Source organism: Lepidochelys kempii, chromosome 1 (assembly GCF_965140285.1).
Source record: "Lepidochelys kempii isolate rLepKem1 chromosome 1, rLepKem1.hap1, whole genome shotgun sequence".
Taxonomy (NCBI): domain Eukaryota; kingdom Metazoa; phylum Chordata; order Testudines; family Cheloniidae; genus Lepidochelys; species Lepidochelys kempii.
Genome location: NC_136380.1, coordinates 88993767 through 89018392, shown reverse-complemented (window position 1 = coordinate 89018392; position 24626 = coordinate 88993767). Strand labels below are relative to the sequence as shown.

Sequence of the window (24626 nt, the reverse complement as noted above, 5' to 3'; positions counted from 1 at the left end):
GAGATGTCCCAGAAGACTAGAGAAGGACTAATATAGTTGCCATCTTTAAAAAGGGATAAAAGGAAGAGCCAGGGAACTATAGACCAGATACCCTGAACTCGATACCTGGGAAGCTACTAGAGAAATGTATAAAACATTCAATTTGCAAATACTTGGAGGATTAAGAGATAATCCCTAGCAGCCAGTATGGATTTACTAAGAACAAATCATGACAAACCAGCTTGATTTTCCTCTTTGACAGGGTAACTAGTTCAGTGGATATGGGAATGCGGTGAACATAATATGCATGGACTTCAGCAAGGCTTTTGACACAATCCCACATGACATACTGTTAAGTAAGCTGGAAAAATGCTTGCTCAGCAGAACTACCTTTTAAGTGGACACATAATTGGTTAAACAAGCTCAAAAAAAAGTAATGATTAATGGAAGGATGTCAGTAGAGGGAGACAGGGTGGTCTCCCTCCAAACCAGAGGGTAAAAAGCCACTCTCTCAGCCTGAGAGGGCGGAGCCAGGCCAAGCTTACTCCAACCCCTGGAAGGGGAGGGGTGAAACAGGAAGTACAAAAGGCAGGGCCCTTAGCCCAGTCAGGGCAGCACCAGGGAGGGAGACAAACACAGACTGCTGGCTGTTCCCTGCAGACCCTGCTGCTGAACCAGGGGATGCTGGATAGCCATCTGACCTTGAGAAAGGACTCAGGCTACCAGGACTGCCAACCGCAGAGTACCCCAAGGGACTGAAGGAGCCAGGCAGTGCCCCAAGCCAGAGTGAGCTGGTGGCTGAATATCCCGACGAGTTGGAGGAACCAGAGGGACCCATCGAGAGACCGGGTAGGAAGTAGCCCAGGGGCAGAACTGGACAGTGCCGTAAGTCAGTATTTGGTCATAGTGTCGCGGACAGATTCCCCACTGACCCAGTGGCAGGACCCTCTCCTCTCACCACTGTCAGGGCCTTGGGCTGGAATGCAGTGCAGTCAGATGGACCTGCATTCCCCTACCCCTGCCACCCCACCTTAGGTGTCAGAACCCCGATAAAGAGCTCTGAGCCTTGCTGGCACTCCCCTGCCTGAGGGGCATGCCACAGCCTCTTGCTGGCGCTCCCGGGTTTGAGGGGTGTGTCACAAACTCTGGCTGGTACTCCTGGGTTGCATCAATTATGATGGCATATCTCCCTCTGCTAATTCCCCATCAATGGAGAGGTGTGACCAAGGCCTTTCGGTGAGGCAGTAGCTCCTCACTGCCCCCCAGTGGCTCTGCGGATGAACTGAGACCTTGCTACAGTCAGATTGGAGGGAGGTCTCAAGTGGAGTTCCATGGGGATCTGTTCTGTGCCCAGTGTTGTTTAAGATCTTTATTAATGACTTGGATATAGGAATAGAGATCAGACTGTTCAGATTTGCAGATGCCACAAAACTAGGGAGGATTGCCAACACTTTGAGGATAGAGCTAAGATTCAAAGGGATCTTGATAAATTGGAGAACTGGGCTATAGCCAACAAAATGAAATTCAACAAAGACAAATGTAAAGTGCTACACTTTGGGAAGAAAAACCAAATGCATAAATACAGAATGGGGGATAACTGGCTTGGCAACAGCAGTGCTGAGAATGATCTGGGAATTGTGGTGGATCACAATCTCAACATGAGTCAGCAATGCAATGCTATTACAAACAAAGCAAATGTAAATTTAGTTGCATTAACAGAGGCATAGAATGAAAATCACAGGAGGTGATAGAACTGCTTTACTCAGAGCTGGTTAGACCTCAGCTGGATTGTGTCCAATTTTTGTCACCACTGTATAGAAAGTAGGATGAGACTCTGGAAAGAATCCAGAGACAAGTAACAAAGAGGTCAAAGGGATTGAATACAAGCCGTACGATCAAAAGCTAAAGGAACTGTTGGGTTTTGGGGTTTTTTTTGAAAAGAGGAGATTAAGGGAGGGGGGAGGATATGATAGCAGTCTTCAAATACTTGAAAGGCTGCCATAAAAAAGATGGAGAAAAGTTGCTCTCTTGCCACAGAGGCAGGGCAAGAGGTAATGGGTTCAAACTACAGCACAGAAGATTTAGATGACATCTCAGGAAAAACTTCCTAACTGTATTAACAGTAGGACAATTGCATAGACTGCCTAGGGATGCTGTGGACATTCCTTCACTCGAGGATTTCCGAGGGAGGCTGGATAGCCATCTGTCTTGGATGATTTAGATAGAACAAATCCTGTATCTTGGCAGCAGATTAGAGTAGATGACCTTCTAACCCTATTGTTCTATAATTCTATGATTCTATGACTAACCCTCCCTGGTTATTATAGGGTTCACCCACCCCATCAAAAAAAAAAACACGACTTAGATTTAGGTTATGATTTTATGTTGGATCAATAAGAGAAAAAAGGTCTCATTCAATTAACAACTGTGGGCTAAATACTATGTTCGGTTCCTACTAAGTCAAAACTCCATGTGAAGCCACTACGGAGCTATATTTGGTAAGTGTCTTTCCTATATATTTTCAAACTTTCCTGAAGAGAAACAGTCATTTGATCAAGGAAATGTCTAAAGATCAGAAACTGACTGAGTTATCCATTGTCAAAGGTGATCAAATATTAATCTCTGGCAAAGGTAGGAGGCTTGGATATTAACCTATAATCTCTGATCTATCCGGTACTATCAGTCCAATATTACACAATACTGTGTTGTTTTTGAAAAGAGGGAAGGTGAAGAACTGTGTCTCCAAGAAAATGTATAGCACAAGGGGAATTTAGGTAGACATAATGCAAGTACTACAGTTGGAAAATATTATTATAACAAGGACATAACATGTGGCTTGCAAAGAAATGCCACATCAATAATCTTTATTGATAACAGGTTGTTAAAATCTTGCTAAAATGTCTCCTCTGAATTACGGTACTTGCACCAAAATGCTCCCTTACACCATTCTGGGACTCTGGCTTAATGTTACCTCAGAGGGAAGAATGCAAATACAGAGTCAGCACTACTACTTCCTGCAGTATCTGGATTTTCCTTGGAAGTCTGTTTTTCAGGTACTGATCAGGCCTCACATGCCACAGTAACGGATGCCCTAAAAGAACATCACACAATACTGATAGTAAGCCTGAACTTAGTTAATTTATGAGAGCCCAACAAAATTCTATTGCAAGCCAGTTTGGCTAGAGGCTTGCTTTTTCTGTCTTCCCTCTCTGAAAATGTTATTCCATTGCACTAGGCAGCCTGCTGCTTCTCTGGTGTTTGCTATTCTGTTATGCTCTGCCAATAATCCTTGCCATGTATGTGCATGTGCATAAGAGTCATAGTCAAAAAGAATTTACCACAGGGCATCTTATATTATTGTTAAATCCTTTTGTACCCAGAGTATCCAGATGTAACTCAGTTTTATTCCAGTCCTCATATAATGCAGTGCCAGTGTGCCAATGCTTGAAGAAAGAAATCCTAATGACTTGGCTCACCAGCAACCCTTCCCCATGTGCTGCTTTTTTTTTTCTGTTGAGGAATTTTGCTTAATGCTGTTTAAATAGCTGCTTGCTTTATAGAGTGCAATATGCTGAGGAAGATTCTTTGTAGTATTGAAATATTCATGGTTTTGATCCAATGCAAGCACTCCCTTGTGTCTCCTTTGGTTTTACAGGCACTAAATAAAAAGTAGCTTGTGTATCAGCAGTATTGGGACCTTTAAAAGAAAAACTGTAAAGTAAGCTTCCTGGAGAGGTTCTGTTCACTGAAATTATTCTAGCCAACATCTAGATCAGTAACGGATACATACCATTTCTCTATGTCAGTGGCTTTCAGTCTTTCTAGACTATTTTACCCCTTTCAGGAATCTGATTTGTCTTGCATACCCTCCAGTTACACCTCGCTTAAAAACTACTTGCTTACAAAATCAGGCATAAAAATACAAAAGTGTCACAGCACAATAATAATCCAAAATAACTTACTTGCTCATTTCCCCCAGATAATTATAAAATAAATCAAATGGAATACAAATATTGTACTTACATTTCAATGTATAGTATAGAGCAGTATAAACAAGTCATTGTCTGTACAACATGTTAGTTTGTACTGACTTTGTTAGTGTTTTTATGTAGCCTGTTTTAAAACTAGGCAAACATCTAGATGAGCTGATGTACCCCCAGAAGATCACTGCGTACCCCCAGAGGTATGCGTACCCCAGTTGTGAACCACTGCTCTATGTAACCTCAGCATCACACAGAGCAGAAAAGCAAACATGTAGTACACGAAGACAATGTCTGTCACATATGTCACACACACGAGCACTCAGATTCCACAGGGATGGGTGGCCCTGTAAAAACCTAGGTAAGTGTATAGTTTGTGAATACCTGTAAAATTATTAGGTTATTAAAACATACTTTACTGCATGTAACATGATGATAAGATGGAGGTCCTTTGTGAGAAGAGAAACGCAACAGAAGCAACATTCAGCCACAAAAAAAAATTACCTCTCTTCACCAAAAATGAAAATAAAGGCTAAAAATTTCTGTTATGCATCCAAATTCATATTCTGTCTTGAAACAACAACATTATTATTTTATTATCGGATGCAAGTTGCATTATATGGAATCACACACTTCTCTTACAGATAAATCTGGCAGCTGGAATTGCCACCCTCTGATCGAACCTGTTCAGTGCAAACACAAAGAAAGAACAAAACATAATTTTTACTTGTGGATAACTTAGCTTTTAAGACATCAGAAGATTTAAGCTCAAGGTGCTGCTTTGTTGAAGAACACATCTTAGACTTCATTATGACTTCACATCATTATCAATCAGGAGTAGCTCCTTGGAAATCAATTGAGTTACCCACCATATAAAACTAGTGTTCATTAGATCAAAATCAGGCCTTTTATTCAAGTAGGATAAAATCATGTTTCTAGCAGCCAGCCAGTGGCTAGACTGTGGCTTTGCAATATACCCCAAGAGCAAACCAAGAACTATATTGTGACTGAAAACATGATTCCAGGGTTTCCTTTAGAGGGAGTAGCCCGGAAGTGGTGTAGATTACCTCCCCTTCCATTCCAGCTCAGCTGTCAGTGAGACATGGAGTCAAGGCTTCAACTGGTCCTTACCCTCTCCTGCCAACTTCCCTATTAAGCAATGAATCTGGGGTCTGCATTACTCACTTGTTTGTTTCCAGTTGTAATTTAATGCATTGGTTTTTTTCCCTATACACGTCTAAATGGCTTCGGACCTACCTACCTGACGGACCACATCTCATGGCCTACTGCTCCTACTAATATCAGTGGGCATAGTGAAGCCAGAGCCCTTTCAAGAGAGCAAGCTGTTTATTTACATTTATAGAATAACCAAAGGACTATATGAGCATTTTAGATAACTCCCCAAAACATTTAAAAATACTGAATGCATCCGATGAAGTGAGCTGTAGCTCACAAAAGCTTATGCTCAAATAAATTTGTTAGTCTCTAAGGTGCCACAAGTACTCCTTTTCTTTTTGCGAATACAGACTAACACAGCTGCTACTCTGAAACCTTTAAAAATCAGCCACACTATCAGAGGCTCGTTCACCTGCACATCCACCAATGTGATCTATGCCATCATGTGCCAGCAATGCCCCTCTGCCATGTACATTGGTCAAACTGGACAGTCTCTACGTAAAAGAATAAATGGACACAAATCAGATGTCAAGAATTATAACATTCATAAACCAGTCGGAGAACACTTCAATCTCTCTGGTCACGCAATCACAGACATGAAGGTCGCTATCTTAAAACAAAAAAACTTCAAATCCAGACTCCAGCGAGAAACTGCTGAATTGGAATTCATTTGCAAATTGGATACTATTAATTTAGGCTTAAATAGAGACTGGGAGTGGCTAAGTCATTATGCAAGGTAGCCTGTTTCCTCTTGTTTTTTCCTACCCCCCCCCCCCAGATGTTCTGGTTTAACTTGGATTTAAACCTGGAGAATGGTCAGTTTAGATGAGCTATTACCAGCAGGAGAGTGAGTTTGTGTGTGTATGGGGGTGGGGGGGATGTGAGAAAACCTTGATCTATGCAGGAAATAGCCCGACTTGATTATGTAAAGAGTTGTCACTTTGGATGGGCTAGCACCAGCAGGAGAGTGAATTTGTGTGGGGGGGTGGAGGGTGAGAAAACCTGGATTTGTGCTGGAAATGGCCCACCTGTTGATCACTTTAGATAAGCTATTACCAGCAGGACAGTGGGGTGGGAGGAGGTATTGTTTCATGATTTCTGTGTGTATATAAAGTCTGCTGCAGTTTCCACGGTAAACATCTGATGAAGTGAGCTGTAGCTCACGAAAGCTCATGCTCAAATAAATTGGTTAGTCTCTAAGGTGCCACAAGTCCTCCTTTTCTTTTTGCGAATACAGACTAACACGGCTGTTCCTCTGAAACCTTTAAAAATACAGTGACTCCAAAAAGACACAGTGATCCTGTAGCTTGACATAATACAATAACACTAAATAACCAATGAACAAACCAAGCTTCTCACTTTGCCTCCTAAATAAATGTGCCCAGAAAGCCAGCAGATTTGAGCTATTTTGGATCCTGGAGTCCATTGCAAATGAAAGGGGCCCTCTAAGAAAATGCCTTGCCAGCATCCCTGTTGCATTTATATCTGGGGGAATCCAGCCTGAGAACCTCTTCACATCTCAACTGTAAGGCATAGCAGGAGAGGCAGTCATTCAGGTAGGAAGCCCCTGGCTATTTAACTACCATCAGAAAGTTATGTGTCAGAGTATTGTTAGGGCTTTTCCCTTCACCCCTCCCTTGGTTCGTGTCATGCAGACAGAAAGCAGACCATAGTCCAAAGTGCAGACAATGCAATGTTTATTGGGGTTAATCAAGCAAGCCTCTCCATTGCTCTGTATGCCGCAGAGCTTTCCTGTGTCCCTGTTTTCCTTCCTCCTTCTTAGCAGACATAATTATACCTGCAGTGCACGCCCTTGGTCCCACCCGTTACAATTTATGGTCATGTTCCATTTTGTAGGGTGCTGGGTCTGGGGGCTTCAGTGCCACCTCTTTTGTGTCCCATAGAAGGGGTAAGGAGTGAGGTTGTGCTTTGGTCAGGGACAGGCATTTCTTTGGCTTTTAATGTTTCTTATACCTTCCCCATCCCCTTTGCCCCTCCCAACTGGTTGTTATCTAACTCAGGAGAGGAGTTGAGGAAGGACTGTCCTTCAAGTTTACACTCATATATTAAATTCCCACTCTACCCAGCAACACTTTAGCTCTATCTCTTATCTCTTTTCACCCCATCTGCTTGTGAGCAGATGTAACACACAGTGTCTTTGTCCTTTGTTCACACATATTAGTAAGAGTATAAAAATATCAAAAGTCAAATGGGCAAACAAGACCCAAAATTCTATCTCAGGCAAATATACAGGCCTGAATACTACATTATCATAACTAACAGATTTATCTGAGCATAAGCTTTTGTGGGTAAAAAACCCACTTCTTCAGATGCCTCTGAAAAGCTTATGCTCAAATAAATCTGTTAGTCTTTAAGGTTCCACTGGACTCATTGTTTTTGTGGGTACAGACTAGCATGGCTACCCCTTGATACTTATTATCATAACTAACACTCCTAACAGGTATGTCTACACTGCATTAAAAACCTGAGGAAGGCCCATGCCACCTGATTCTGACTCAGGGGACTTGGGCTGCAGGACTGTTTAATTGTGATGTAGACATTCAGGCTCAGGCTGGAGCTTGGGCTCTAGTACATTGCAAGGCGGGAGGGTCCCAAATCTTGGTCTGTAGCCCAAGCCAGAACATCTAAATGACTATTGAACAGTTACTTAACCCAAGCTCTGCAAGATGAAGTCAGTTAGCACTGGCCAGCCATGGGTATCTAATAGCCGTGTAGACATACCCCGAGAGGCCTTCAACATTGAGATCTCCTTCCCTGCCTGTTCTGAAACACGCACTTTCAATGTATACTACAAGGCTGAGAGCGAGGGTCATGATAGAGGGGGTTGCTTGTGATTAGGGAGGAGTGTTGTCAGCTTGATCTTTAGTGTGGTTGTTTATTTTTAGGCTAAATTCTGACCTGATTTTTGTTCATTGAATTTTTAAATGTTGGCAGTAGGAACTTATGCAAGGCTCATTGAAGTCAAAGGGAAGTCTCCTATGGACTTCCACAGGTTCTGGATCAGAACTCCAGAGTCTAAGATTATAGGCTCATTTTAGGTGCATGCTGACATTAATTGAAATAAACGAAATAAATAAAAGCCCACACCCCCTCCAAACAGTCACTAAGGATCTTATCTTTTTTCCTTGACTTGTAAGATCAATATGGTTTATTTATCTCTAAGTTTAGGTATGGTATTATACTTACTGATGTGTGAAGTTCCAAGCTTCAAACCAATGTCTTCAAACCAATGGCAGGTTTATATATCATTTATACTGGCTTCTCCTTTCCTCTTTTTCATTGCTGTTGAACATGAAATGAAACATTTAAATTTGAAAAATTAAAAGAGCTCATCATGCATTACTCTGCTGTTCTCTGACCTCAACTGAATTAAAACCTGGTCTGCAATGCAGGAACAATTAGAAATCAGTACATCTCCACAAATTTGACAAAGAAAATCATCCCTGCACCAGCACCATGGCAAGGACTGAGGGGAGGTGGCTTGTGACTCCCTCATACCAGGTTTGACAGGGTCATGCCTCCCCTGGCCGGCTCTGCTCCACCTTGGAATGCCCTCAACACTCCCCTTGTACCACAGGCTGGTATGGGGAGTGCACAGAGTTAGCAAAGAACCCCACTTTTGCCAAAAGTATTCACCACAAGGAACTAATGCCTGCTGTACTGCCCCTTTTAGCTAATGTAACTCACATAAAGCTGCTGAAGACAGTGACAAATTGGGGCCAGAGGAGACCTAATTTTTCAGCCTAGATGCCTACACTGGGTATCACATCTCAAGTTCACATATATGCTCCCAAATACAAAACTTAAGAACCAAATTTAATGCACATGTTTGAAGATCAAGCTCTGCATCTACTGAACTCTCACTTTCCTGACATTTCACTGATTTTCTACAAATCACCTGCTTGATGTAGTCAAGGGAATAAAACAACAAAGATGTGTGACCTAAAGGCCTTTTGTACCCTGAGGCAATTCACCTGGTAATATCTCTGCAGTAATTAAGAAAAAATTGCTGTGATGTGCAGAGATACCCTTTCCTCTGATGTCATAGGGAAATCCTACAATGAGACATCCTTGGACCTGAACTAGATTGGTGCCCCTTAAGACACTTTTCGGTATTGAGACATGTCGATAATATTTATCCTAATGCCCTTAGAGGTTTTTAGAAAGGTATGCCTTTAGAGCTCAGCCAGAATGATCCCTTGAATTCCTTTTTTAAGACAAACTGCGATTCTTTCAAAATCCTAGATACTAAAGTTTGATGCACTTAGCCCTGGTCTACACTGGGAGTTGAGGTCAAATTTAGCATAATTAAATACATTTAACCCTGCACCCGTCCACATGACAAAGCCCTTTTTTTGGACTTAAAGGGCTCTTAAAATCGATTTCTTTACTCCACCCCCGACAAGGGGATTAGTGCTGAAATTGGCCTTGCCGGGTTGAATTTGCAGTAGTGTGGATGCAAATCGATGATGTTGGCCTCCAGGAGCTATCCCAGAGTGCTCCATTGTGACCGCTCTGGAGAGCACTCTCAACTCAGATGTACTGGCCAGATAGACAGGAAAAGACCCGCAAACTTTTGAATCTCATTTCCTGTTTGGTAAGCGTGGCAAGCTGCAGGGGAGTGCAGAGCTCATCAGCAGAGGTGACCATGCAGAGCTCATCAGCAGAGGTGATCATGATGGAGTCCCAGAATCGCAAAAGTGCTCCAGCATGGACCGAACGGCAGGTACGGGATCTGATTGCTGTATGGGGAGAGGAATCCATGCTATAAGAACTCTGTTCCAGTTTTCAAAATGCCAGAACATTTGTCAAAATCTCCCAGGGCATGAAGGACAGAGGCCATATCAGGGACCTGAAGCAGTGATGCGTGAAACTTAAGGAGCTGAGGCAAGCCTACCAGAAAACCAGAGAGGCAAACGGCTGCTCCGGGTCAGAGCCCCAAACATGCCGCTTCTATGATGAACTGCATGCCATTCTAGGGGGTTCAGCTACCACTACTCCAACCATGTGCTTTGACTCCATCAATGGAGATGGAAGCAACATGGAAGCAGGTTTTGGGGATGAGGAAGATGATGAGGAGTAGGTTGTAGATAGCTCACAGCAAGCAAGCGGAGAAACCGGTTTTCCCGACAGCCAGGAACTGTTTATCACCCTGGACCTGACCCAGTGCCCCCCAGATCCACCCAAGGCTGCCTCCCAGACCCGCCAGGCAGAAAAGGGACCTCCAGTGAGTGTACCTTTGTAAATAATATCCATGGTTTAAAAGCAAGTGTGTTTAATGATTCATTTGCCCTGGCATTCGGGGCCAGTACAGCTACTGGAAAAGTCTGTTAACGTGTCTGGGGATGGAGCCGAAATCCTCCAGGGACATCTCCATAAAGCTCTCCTGGATGTATTCCCAAAGCCTTTGCAAAAGGTTTCTGGGGAGGGCAGTCTTATTCCGTCCACCATGGTAGGACACTTTACCATGCCAGGCCAGTAGCACGTAGTCTGGAATCGTTGCAGAACAAAGCATTGCAGCATATGTTTGCTGGTGTTCAAACAACATCCATTCTTTATCTCTCTGTATTATCCTCAGGAAAGTGATATCATTCATGGTCGCCTGGTTGAAATAGGGTGGTTTTAGTAAGTGGACATTCAGAGGTGGCCATTCCTGCTGGGCTGTTTGCCTGTGGCTGAACAGAAATGTTCCCCGCTGTTAGCCACATGGTGGGGGGAAGGGGGGAGGGGTTAGCCACGCGGTGGGGGGAGGCAAAATGCAACCTTGTAACGAAAGCCCATGAGCTATGTATATAATGTTAACAGCAAGGTTTACCGTGAAAGAGTATACCCATTGTTCTATAAAATGTGTCTTTTTAAAGACCACTGTCCTTTTTTTTTCCTCCACCAGCTGCATGTGTTTCAAGGATTATAGGATATTCTCCTTCCCAGAGGCTAGCAAAGATTAGAAGGTGAAAAAAACGCACTCACAATGAAATGTTCTCTGACCTCATGCTGTCCTCCCACGCTGACAGAGCACAGACGAATGCGTGGAGGCAGACAATGTCAGAGTGCAGGAAAGCACAAAATGAACGCGAGGAGAGGTGGCGGGCTGAAGAGAGTAAGTGGCAGGCCGAAGATGATAGGTGGCGGCAGCGTGATGAGAGGAGGCAGGATTTTATGATGAGGCTGCTGGAGGATCAAACTAATATGCTCCAGCATATGGTTGAGCTGCAGGAAAGGCAGCTGGAACACAGACCGCCGCTACAGCCTCTGTGTAATCAACCACCTTCCTCCCCAAGTTCCATAGCCTCCTCACCCAGATGCCCAAGAATGCGGTGGGAGGGCCTCCGGCCACCCAGCCACTCCACACCAGAGGATTGTCCAAGCAACAGAAGGCTGGCATTCAATAAGTTTTAAAGTTTTAAAGTGCTCTGTGGCCTTGTCCTTCACTTCTCCACCACCCCACCCAGTGCTTCCCTCCTCCACGTCCCTTGTGATCCACCAGTGCTTGCAGCACCATTGAAAAGTACCCCTTTCAGTTTATGTACTGGCTGCCTTGGTGGTCCGATCCCAAGATAGGGAAATGCATTCCATCTGTCACCCCACCACAGTTAGGGAAACCCATTGCAGCAAAGCCATCCACTGTGACCTGCACATTTCCCACAGTTACTACCCTTGATAGCAGCAGGTCAGTGATCGTGTTGGCTACTTGGATCACAGCAGCTCCAAAGTAGATTTTCCCACTCCAAATTGATTCCCGACTGACAGGTAGCTGTCTGGAGTGGCAAGTTTCCACAGGGCTATTGCCACTCGCTTCTCAACCGTGAGGGCTGCTCTCATCTTGGTATTCTGGTGCTTCAGGGCAGGGGAAAGCAAGTCACAAAGTTCCATGCAAGTGCCCTTACGCATGTGAAAGTTTTGCAGCCACTGGGAATCATCCCAGACCTGCAACACTATGCGGTCCCACCAGTCTGTGCTGGTTTCCCAGGCCCAGAATCGGCATTCCATGGCATGAACCTGCCCCATTAGCATCATGATGCCCACATTGCCAGGGCACGTGCTTTGAGAGAAGTCTTTGTCCATGTCCTCATCATTCTCGTCACCGTGCTGACATCGCCTACTCTCCCGGTTTCGCTTTGGCAGGTTCCGGTGCTGGATAATGCGTGTGGTGTTTAATGTGCTCCTAATTGCCAAAGTGATCTGAGCGGGCTCCATGCTTGCCGTGGTATGGCATATGCACGGAAAAAAGGTGTGGAACAATTATCTGCCATTGCTCTGATGGAGGGAGGGATGACTGACGACATGGCTTACAGAGTTGGCTCACAGGGAATTAAAATCAACAAAGGGGGTGGCTTTACATCAAGGAGAAACAAAAACATCTGTTATACAGAATGGCCCCCTCAAGGATTGAACTCAAAACCCTGGGTTTAGCAGGCCAATGCTCAACCCACTGAGCTATCCCTCCCCCTGGTATTCTAGGCAGCACTGACTCTCCATTAAACTTTTCAATGTGCCCCTGATAGACCTCACCAAAATGATTGTCAGCTGTTGCTTTCACAGAGGGAGAAAGGGAGGGCCTGACGACATGTACCCAAAACCACCCTCAACAATGTTTTTGCCCCATTAGGCATTGGGATCTCAATCTAGAATTCCAATTGGTGGCAGAGACTGCGGGAACTGAGAGATAGCTACCCGCAGTGCAATGCTCTGGAAGTTGACGCTAGCTTCAGTACTGTGGAAGCACTCCGCCGACTTAATGCACTTAATGTGCTTGGAGTATTTTGTGTGGGGACACACACAATCAACTATATAAAAACTATTTCTAAAAAAACGACTTCTATAAATTCAACCTAATTTTGTAGTGTAGGCATACCCTTAGAGATTTTTAAGGAGATAGTGACCCCAGTCCTGACATGTCTATTTGCCTATAATTGTAGTTTGACAAATTGCCCCTGAGAATATTCCATGCGGGTCTTTTGCCATGTCTATTAATTGTAGGAATGTGGGGTGTTTTCTGTCATTTCTCAAGTAGCTATTTATTTTGTTTATAGAATCTCTTATACCTCATGTTTGCTGCCACAGTCTTGCTGCAAGCCCCCTCCTCTCATGGACAGGGCTCAGACAAAATAGCAATAAGCCTAGAACTGTGTACAACATAGGTGTAGCTGATAAAACAGGGCAAAGTTCATGTACTGTTAAAGCTACTGAGGACTGGAAGTACATGACTAGAACTGTAATGAGTTCAGTGGAGTAGTGCAACAAGGGTCAGATCATCCATGGGATCAGAAACCATTGCCGGGGTAGTGGTATGCTAGGGAAAGGAAGGTTGGGGGATGAATATTGTTCCTTCCCAAGCCTCACAAAAAATGGATGACAGAATGTTAAAGCAGCCTGAGGAAGACAAACCCATTCCTCAGTAAAGGGTAATTAACAGGGCAACAGCTATTGGAAGCCCTAATAACATGGTTCCTGTGAAGCCACAGTGTTGGCAGCTGTGGATAGAAGGTGGACCATGAGTCGCTGGATAGTCTTGTCTTACCGCACACCCCATAGAGTCGATGAAGTTATGGGGAAAACCCCTGGACAACTGCAAGAGGAAATTCTCATAGAAACTTCTGCCCAGTACAACACCTCTCACAGATACTTCTCGAAGAGATGGTAACCCCGGCCGGGTCTGAATTTGACCCAATACCCTGAACTTACATACTAGAAGGTAAGTTAAAGAAACTAATTTTCAAGTATTTTGTTCACATTTGTATTTATTCATCAGTTTCAAATCTTTGGGCTCTTATTCTTATAACATTGTTATACAACTCAATGCCCCGGAGTGCCCCCTCAAAACACAATGACACACTGCAGCCTCTTTCACTCAATTCCCACTTGTCTTCCACAACTATGCCCATCCTCCAATGCTTTCCAGGTTACTTTGGTGACACAGCTCTCCAGCTAAGTCACATTTAGTCCCACTTCTGGGACTATGAAGCTCTTACACTTTCACAAATTTCACTAGAAAATACTCTTTTTCCACAAGAGCCACAAATGGAATTTTATGCATATCTTGAAGTAGCTGGTTAAAGCATTTCAATGAATCTCTGACTTGCATCCTATAAACCAGTGGTTCTTATCCTTTCCAGACTATTGTACCCCTTGCAGGATTCTAATTTGTCTTGCATACCCCCAAGTTTCACCTCACTTAAAAACTACTTGCTTACAAAATCAGACATAAAAAATACAAATGTCACAGCACACTATTACTGAAAAATTGCTTGTGTTCTCATTTTACCATATAATTATAAAATAAACCAATTGGAATACAAATATTGTACTTACATACAGTGTATAGCGGTGGTTCTCAAAGCCCGTCCGCCGCTTGTTCAAGGAAAGCCCCTAGCACGCCGGACCAGTTTGTTTACCTGCCATGTCCGCAAGTTCAGCCGATCATGGCTCTCACTGGCAGCGGTTCGCCTCTCCAGACCAATGGGGGCTGCAGGAAGCAGCGTGGGCCAAGGGATGTGCTGGCCACCCTTCCCACAGCCCCCATTGGCCTGGAGCGGCAAACAGCGGCCAGTGGGATCCGCGATCAGCCGAACCTGCAGATGTGGCAGGTAAACAAACTGGTCCAGCGCGCCAGGGGCTTTTCCTGAACAAACGGCGGACCAGCTTTGAGAACCACTGGTGTATAGTATATAGAGCAGTATAAACAAGTCATTGTCTGTATGAAATTTTAGTTTGTACTGACTTCACTAGTGCTTTTCACGTAGACTGTTGTAAAACTAGGCAAATATCTAGATGAGTTGATGTAGCCCCTGGAAGACCTCTGAATACTCCCAGGCCCCAGGGATACATGTACCCCTGGTTGAGAACCACAACTCTAAACTCCTTTTATAAGTTTTAAAATTACACATGCTATTTTCACTTTTTCTGGCTTTCAGGCTATTTTTGGTGCTTCTTCACAGCTTCTTAAATGGAAAAGCAGCACCATAACATTGTAAATGTCTCCCTGGTGCCTTGCTTATTTGTAATCACATCTAATTGCAACTTGCCTTTTTTATAGCCCCATATTAATACCTGTATGCAAGCTATCTTGTTCACATTAAAATTGATCATTTGTGGTGTGTCTGCAAGATGCAATGTATAAAAGACTACAGGGTACAATAAATGTGTCAGCTGATGTGACTACTAAAATTTTCATTCGTTACTTACGAGCAATGAAGCCCACATATATCTTGAGAAACAAAGTGGATTTAGAGATGAATGGATCAGCTGACCCTCTTTCCACTAAATAAACCCAAATCTTCCTTTAATGCTTAGACTTCCTTTATTTTTCTCTAGTTGTGCAAAAAAGACGACATCTGTGCCTTGCAATGTTATCAATTCATATGTATTTAATGTGTTATTTCATTCTGAATTATAGTTATACAGACAGTGGACCAATTTTGGGGATTTAGGATCTAAGGTGCATAAGGTCCTGAACCTGCAAATACTTATGCACATGCTTGACTTTATTTCTGTGAGTAGTCCATTGACATCAAAGTGATAACTCAGAATAGCAAAGTTAAGCAAGTGTGTATGTGTTTGCAGGATGATGGCCCAAGGCATTTTTGAAAATGGGAACTAGGTTGTCATGCTGTCCAGAGTGGCCCACAACTGTGAGTGCCAAACTCACGGCAGACTGTCAAGAAACAGGGCATGAAATTCCAAACTGGTTTTCTGTTCTATATGTAGATTTCACCCACCAAATAACAAGTGTGAACTCCTCAGGCACTATAACAGCCTTAATAAGAGCCACAGACAGTCTTCTTCTGTACGCTGATCTATCTTGCCATCCCCGCAAGCCTGCCTCTATGATAGATGGTCCCTTAAAATCCCTAAAATCCCAACAATATTCAGGTTACTGAAAGTCCCAAAGGACCAGTCACTTACACCAGGTCAGTTTCACTCAGATCTCAAACCAAAGACAACAAAACTAATTAAAGGAACTAGGAAAAAGAAAGGAGAGAGTTATTCACAGCGTTTAAGCAGGTAAACATACATATACACAAATGAGGTATAAACTTAAATTCAAAAGGTAACAGAAGCTTCTATAATAAATAAGCATTTATGCCCTTTAGAGCTAACCCAAGCCAAGCAGCTTGTGGATCTCTTGCTTATGGTTAGAACTCTTTGTTCCTGAGAGCCTAGACTGCATAAAGATAACTATTTCTCTTTAACAGGTATTTTTATTCCCTTCTCCCAGTGTTCAAGCTGTGAGGGAACAAAGACTTGTGCAAGTACCATCTTGAGGAATGTGGGGGAAGCAATCAACAAAGTCTTTTTTCCCACAATGGGATGTTTGATGTCTGTAGACCCTCTTTTGTTGGGAAGGAGATAACACCTCTTGTGGTAAACTAACATTTCACACTCTTCTTCCCTAACTAGGTCGGGGGTTAACAGTCTTAGCAAACATTTGTATAGTTGCAGAGCAAACATTTAAATATTACCTTATAACATGGGATACAGATATATAGGTAGGTTTAATACATGAAGCATCCTATAAGCATTCTATAAAGTTTTTTTTTCAGTCTGAGCACTCAAAAATATGTAAATGCCACTTCCAGTCTGATATGAGTCAATGTTTCCTTTGTTTTCTTGTTGGATCTTGCACAGATCAATGTAGCATGGAATAGAGAATTTATATCTATGGGCCTTATGATGCTCTCTGTGGTAAGTTGCAAAGCAAGAATCAGAGTGAAAATGAGCAGAGCCAACACAGCATAACCCTTTACTTCTCAGAGCCTGCAGACAACAAATGACAAAATTGTGTTGTTGGGGCTCCATTGGGCTGGGGGCAAGGAGTGCTACTGAAATCTACAGAAGGAGGGATCAGGCAGCTATAGTTACTGTATGGCTCAAGCTTCCCTCTGGATTTGAATGAGGTCTAAGACGCAGTAGGGGCAACCAGCGATAGCACAGCTTCTATGGGTACTGCTCTGGAATGAGGAGAAGATGTGTAGCAAGTACAGCTGTCAAATGATTACATGAATGTTTAATATATATGGCATGTAAATACGTTGCAACGCCGGCTACAAAAGTGCCATGCGAACGCCTGTGCTCACTTTCAGGTGACATTGTAAATAATAAGTGGGCAGCATTATCTCCCATAAATGTAAACAAACTTGTTTGTCTTAGTGATTGGCTGAACAAGAAGTAGGACTGAGTAGACTTGCAGGCTCTAAAGTTTTACATTGTTTTGTTTTTGAGTACAGTTATGTAACAAAAAAAATCTACATTTGTAAGATGCACTTTCATGATAAAGAGATTACACGACAGTACTTCTATGAGATGAATTTAAAAGTACTATTTCTTTTGATTACAAATCTTTGCACTGTAAAAATATTATAAAAATAATAATATAAAGTGGGGACTGTCACTTTGTATTGTGTTGTAATTAAAATCGGTGTTTGAAAATGTAGAAAAAAAGCCAGTAATATTTATAATAAATTTAAATTGGCATACTATTATTGTATAATAGTGCGATTAAAACTGTGATTAATCATGATTTATTTTTTTAATTCAGTTAATTTGTTTTGAGTTAATCGCTTGAGTTAACAGCAATTAATTGACAGCCATAGTAGCAAGTAACATGGAGGAGCTCATCTTCCCTAGGGATGGGCCTGATCTGAAGGATGGTTCTATGATTTCATTAAAGACAATAGGGTTGGTAGGCTCATCTGTCAAGATTCCTCCCCGACTCTGAACTCTAGGGTATAGATGTGGGGACCTGCATGAAAACCTCCTAAGCTTACTTTCACCAGCTTAGGTTAAAACTTCCCCAAGGTACAAATTAATTTTATCCTTTGTCCCTGGATCTCCACTGCCACCACCAAACTCTAACTGGGTTTACTGGGAAATGTAGTTTGGACACGTCTTTCCCCCCAAAATCCTCCCAACCCTTGCACCCCACTTCCTGGCAAAGGTTTGGTAAAAATCCTCACCAATTTGCATAGGTGACCACAGCCCCAAACCCCTGGATCTGAGAACAATGAAAAAGCATTCAGTTTTCTTACAAGAAGACTTTTAATAGAAGTAAAGAAATCCCCTCTGTAAAATCAGGATGGTAGATACCTTACAGGGTAGTTAGATTCAAATCATAGAGAATCCCTCTAGGCAAAACCTTAAGTTACAAAAAAGACACACAGACAGGAATAGTCATTCTATTCAGCACAATTCTTTTCTCAGCCATTTAAAGAAATCATAATCTAACACATACCTAGCTAGATTACTTACTAAAGTTCTAAGACTCCATTCCTGGTCTATCTCCAGCTAAAGCAGCATACAGACAGACACAGACCCTTTGTTTCTCTCCCTCCTCCCAGCTTTTGAAAGTATCTTGTCTCCTCATTGGTCATTTTGGTCAGGTGCCAGCGAGGTTACCTTTAGCTTCTTAACCCTTTACAGGTGAGAGGATTTTTCCTCTGGCCAGGAGGGATTTTAAAGGGGTTTACCCTTCCCTTTATATTTATGACATCATCACATCACATTTGGGGTCACTAATGTCCCCTCTGGAGGGAAGAATGTAGTAGGCACTATAAGTCCTATATCATGGAGTGTTATACTCCTCCCCACAAGCTATCCTGTGTAAGAGGAGGCATATTCCTATATTTAAAAAGAGCTAGTCAATTACAAAGCTCTCTTATACTAAATCCAACATTCCTACAAGCACTGTTGAAGCAGTCACCACTTGCTGCAAGATAAAGGTAGCCTAAGAAGTACGGAAAGTGAAAATAAACAATCTCTCTCACTGGTGCCTTGGCTGGTGCAGCAGTTTTATATTTTAATTTTGGTCTCAGAAAAAAAAATGCCAACTACCTCACCATATGAGATGGGGCTAGAGTATACAACTTTCTTTGAAAGGGACTAAACAAATGTCCTAGTGCACCTAGAGCAGTGGTGCTGTTAGTGCTTTAAGGTGAAAAGGGGAGAGGGTGTCATGGTGGGAGGGCAGCAGCAGGGTGAGGAGGGAAGTGGTGAGCCAGCTGCATAGCAAGTGGTTGTGGGGGGTCTTGTGGTGGGCAGGGAAAGGGTCTGGTGGCTGCGGGGGTGAGGAGGTGAGCAGCAGGTGAGCGAGCAGCAGGCGGGCAGGGGAGGAGGTGAGCAGAGGGGGGAATCTCGGGGTTGGGGGTGTGAAGAGGTTAGTGGTGAGTCAGCGATGGGTGGGAGCAGGGCCTGGGATGGAGCAAGGGTGGAGTGTGGGTGGGGCTGTAGGCAGAAGAGGCAGTACAAGACCCAAACCGTAGCCACTGGGAGTTGCGGTGGGCCATGCCTGCAGACGGTCGATGTCAACAAAATGTCTTGCAGCCCATAGTCAGATTACCCACCCCCCATGCATATGCCCTTGAAAAGAGGCTAGATTACAGCCCAAAAAACACACAGGAATTGTTACAAAGCCTATGATTTTAATGTCTACCATTGATATAATTTTTTTCAAGCCACTCTTTAGATTTATATGTGCTTGAAATTCTGATTTCTAAATGAGGAAACTGCTCACTCCTCTGAACTTCATAGACAAGGCATGTAAAAGGAAAGCAATTCAGATTCAGATCCATCACCTCCGTGGTGATGTTCAGACCCTTACACATCCCTTGATAGTGTCAAAGACTCCTTTGGTCAGAACTACACTATTGATTTGGCTCAGGAAAGCTAAGGCAAAAGTTAGGTGTCACAGTGTTAGACACAAATGACAAGCATAAAGAGAGAATAGAAAACAGCAGAGGATATTAAAATGATTGTGAATGCCTTACTTCATAAAGACAGGTTTCAGAGTAGCAGCCATGTTAGTCTGTATCCACAAAAAGAACAGAAGTACTTGTGGCACCTTAGACACTAACAAATTTATTTGAGCATAAGCTTTTGTGGGCTACAGCCCACTTCATCAGATGCATGAAGTGGAAAATACAGTAGGACAATTTTATATACACAGAGAACATGAAACAAAGGGTGTTACCATACATACTATAATGAGAATGATCAGTTACAGTGAGCTATTACCAGCAGGAGAGAAAAAAAAACCTTTTGTAGTGATAATCAAGATGGGCCATTTCCAGTAGTTGTCAAGAATGTTGGAGGAACAGAAGGGGGAGGAAATAAACATGGGGAAATAGTTTTACTTTGTGTCATAACCCATCAACTCCCAGTCTTTATTCAAGCCTAAGTTAATTGTATCCAGTTTGCAAATTAATTCCAATTCAGCAGTCTCTCATTGGAGTCTGGTTTTGAAGTTTTTTGTTGTTGTAATATTGTGACTTTTAGGTATGTAATCAAGTGACCAGAGAGATTGAAGTGTTCTCCGACTGGTTTTTGAATGTTATAATTCTTGACGTCTGATTTGTGTCCATTTATTCTTTTACGTAGAGACTGTCCAGTTTGGCCAATGTACATGGCAAAGGCGCATTGCTGGCACATGATGGCATATATCACATTGGTAGATGTGTAGGTGAATGAGCCTCTGATCATGTGGCTGATGTGATTAGGCCCTATGATGGTGTCCCCTGCATAAATATGTGGACATAGTTGGCAACGGGCTTTGTTACAAGGATAGGTTCCTGGGTTAGTGTTTTTCTTGTGTGGTGTGTGGTTGCTGGCGAATATTTGCTTTAGACTGGGGGGGCTGTCTGTAGGCAAGGACTGGCCTGTCTCCCAAGATCTGTGAGAGTGATGGGTTGTCCTTCAGGATAGGTTGTAGATCCTTAATGATGCGCTGGAGAGGTTTTAGTTGGGGGCTGAAGGTGATGGCTAGTGGCATTCTGTTGCTTTCTTTGTTGGGCCTGTCCTGTAGTAGGTGACTTCTGGGTACTCTTCTGGCTCTGTCAATCTGTTTCTTCACTTCAGCAGGTGGGTATTGTAGTTGTAAGAACACTTGGATGTTCTTGAACGTTTGATAGAGATTTTGTAGATGTTTGTCTCTGTCTGAGGGGTTGGAGCAAATGTGGTTGTATCGTAGAGCTTGGGTGTAGAAAATGGATTGTGAGGTGTGGTCTGTGGGAAGAGGTGTGGTCTATGGGAAGAGGGTGGAAGACAGTTGTGATGTGCTTGCCTGTGTTGTGGAGGAGGTGTGCTGCACTGTCCTGTACAGGCTGGAGTTTCCTCCAAGCTGAAGGCTTCATGTCCAGCAATATTGCATTGCTGTAGTTCAGACAAGAGATGACAAATGAGTGAATAACTGAGCCCAGGTCATCATCCACTAGGATGGGACAGAGTCTCCTAGCCACCTGCAGATGGTAGAAAGCAAGGAATCAAAGAGTACACCTAAATTGTGGACAAGATAGACAACTTGTAGGTAGAATGGCAGTAAAGATAAAGCTTGGTCCTTAGCATTTTCCCTTGTGGATCCTCAGAGGTTTGGAAATTTCTTTCTTGAGCCCTCCTCCTGCACAAAAGGGGAAAATATGTGCAAAGAAAGTTGTCATTGTGCAGATCTAAGGAACACAATCAGTCCCTCATTTAAAGAGCAAATATCACTCCCTGCATAAAGCTGCTCTTTTGAAAATATATATGGTGTGACAGTGAGTTTCTTATTGTAAAGAGAGCATTTGTAAGGTCCCATAATGGGTCTTCTGCTTATTCAGATAGAAGCCTGGCAACACTTATAACACATACCATTAAGTTAATGTGAATAACACAAATGCATTATGTATTTTTATAACTTGCCTTTCTGTCTGTGGCCATGACCTGCAGGAACAATGGATAGGTCAACCGCAATGAATGAGACTTGTCAGTGCAGGAGCAGAACTTTCTCAGCCACTGACCCAAGGCTGCAGAACTCATTCACACAACAATGGCCACTTACCCTAACTATTCTCAGAGCAAAATGCAAAGCTTGTTTCTTTGAAAATTTCCTACCATAATCATTACTTTTTAAAAGTCCAGTCAACGTGGTGAGAGGGAAGAAAGGAATCAGAACATTTATCATTTAAAGCAAGCAAGATACGAGCACCATAGTGAGGAGCACACTATAAATCCCTGAAGCAGATACATGAATGCAGCAAGCAAAGCTGGAGAAGGTTTCTTCAGTTTCATTTATTTAGTGCTCCCTTATCCGGGCAGCAAGCTAGCTGTCAGATAATCTTTGATGGAACCATATTCCACTGGAATGTGCAATTCATTTGAAATTGAAATGCTGCAAGGAATCCAGTCAATTTTTCTAGAATTTCATTTTTTAAAATGGAAAAAAGTTCCAACAACATCAAAACATCCTCAGGTACACATTTTCAGAATGAAACATTTCAACTTTGTTTTAAAATTACTTTTCATTTTGAATCTTGTATCATGTAAAACAAATTGTATAATATAATACAAAATTAAAAATAAATTGTTGAAATAAAATGTTTTTAATGACCTCCCTAAAAACTCTGAATTTAATTTTGTGGAGAATGTTGCAATTTTAAGTTTTTTATCCAATTTGAAACTGAGCCACACTGCAAAATCTCAAAATTATTTGTGAAACCGAGCTTTCCTCCTCTGGTCAGCTCTACAGCAAGTTCCTCTCCAAGGAGAGTTAATGGTAGTGCCCTTACCTCTAAGTCATAATAGAATCCCCTTTAGTGTGGTTAACTGGTAACCTCTAGCCAGGTTTTTTATTAAGGAAGCCCACCAATAGCCATCCACTTGGTGCTGAAACTCTATGGGGAGCCCACCAGCTGAATATTTGGGTGGAACCCATCCTGATGTCAGACCTTTGTACCTATATTCCTCCAACATTGCCAGCATGATCCTATTGTTATTGATGCAGCCATATGTGTCACCACATTGAGTACGTCCCCCGTGACGTTGGCCATGCCCCCAATCTTCCTACAGAAGGATCAATCATAAGGCTTTCTCCACACACAGATTCCTTGATCCAAGGGGATCAGTGTCCAGGGTAACTGAATAATGCTGCCGTGGAGGTATCTGACCAAACTTTCCATGTGGGGAAGTGGATACTTATAAGAATCACAAGGGTATTTTTATTATATATACCCGACACAACAAAAATCTTATATGGAGTGTCTGTGTATGTGGGAAGGGGAGGGACACAAGCTATATAAACTCAGATTCGCTATTTAAATTAAAATAAACTATCTAAAGAGAGTCAAGTATAATATGAAGCATCTGGTATTGGAAGTTACAGAAATACACATGCTACCTCCTATGAAGAAAACACAATAAAAGTATATTTGTCTTTAAAAGTGTAACTGAATTGATAGGTCAGACAACCGGAAAGTGATTCTTTATGCACTTATTCATTAATCTTGCTGGCCTTTTGTTTAAGTAGGCTGGTCAAATAGTTATCTAGATTTCTGTCTTTGTGTTCATGAGCACATTGTTAGCATGCAACAAATTAATCATTTTCATAATAAACACTCTATATAGAATTCAGTATGCTACTTGAATGGGAATTGTTGAGAGCAAAAAACGAACTTTGCTACTGAAAGAAATGACATTGACATACCGCATAAATATCTCTATTCTCTATTTCTGCTTAGTGTAGGGTGCCCTTTTAACCTACTGACAGACAAACCTCCAGATGTTTTACTTTAAATAATCCAATTTTTCACTGAATTTATTAGAATCTTTTTGAAAGGAATTTTTGAAAGGAAATTAGGCCCTGATTCAGAAAAGCATTTAATCATCTGCTTAAATCCATCCCTATTCAAGAAAGCATCAACATGTATGGCTACCTTTAGCATGTGTTTAAGTCTCATAGACGTCACTGAGAAGTAAGAATGAGTTTAAACACTGTTCTGAATAGGAGCCTTAGGGTGTAGGTCTCACAGGAGACATTTCTTTTATACTGTAAGTTTACTGATGTCACTGTGTTTAGATATACTATGAAAACGTCCCTCCTGTTGTCCAGTTTTGGACAAAGCCCGGAAATCTAGTAACACAAAAAATTCACAGAAGCAAAATAAAATGAACTGTGTTTTCAAAGCTCAGTTTTGTATTTGGTTTGGTCCAAGTTGTGACAGAAGGCTCACATGGGCCAGTTGCCATTACCCTAACTGTGATATAACAAGCTATTACAGCTGCCATTAAATTCACAACCAAAATATGATAAAAATACAGCAGTCCGGGTGGTGACTGACAGACAAGAAACTTGGTGTCTAAAAACATCCTCTAAGTGAAAAGCCTTACTGTTTTGGGGATATGTGGCCTGATACAGCTCCCAGTAAAATTAGTGAAAGTCTTCCCATTGATTTCAATGGGAGCTGGATTGATTCCATAGCACAGTGGTTCCCAAACTCGTTCCGCCGCTTGAGCAGAGAAAGCCCCTTGTGGGCCGGGCTGGTTTGTTTACCTGCCGCGTCCACAGGTTCAGCCAATCGCGGCTCCCACTGGCCGCGGTTCGTTGCTCCAGGCCAATGGGAGCTGCTGGAAGTGGCGCGGTCCGAGGGACGTACTGGCTGCCACTTCCAGCGGCTCCCATTGGCCTGGAGCAGTGAACTACGGCCGGTGGGAGCCACGATCAGCCGA

General features: G+C 42.7%; 1 protein-coding gene across 1 annotated transcript in view; it reads left to right on the top strand.

The window, feature by feature from the left end:
- Positions 1 to 613: 613 nt before the first annotated feature.
- SLITRK6 (SLIT and NTRK like family member 6) overlaps positions 614 to 24626 on the top strand; it is a 117407-nt gene continuing 93394 nt past the window's right edge. The window contains exon 1 of the mRNA XM_073347610.2: positions 614 to 864. The gene's annotated coding sequence lies outside the window, so the exon portion shown is untranslated. The remainder of the gene's footprint in view (positions 865 to 24626) is intronic.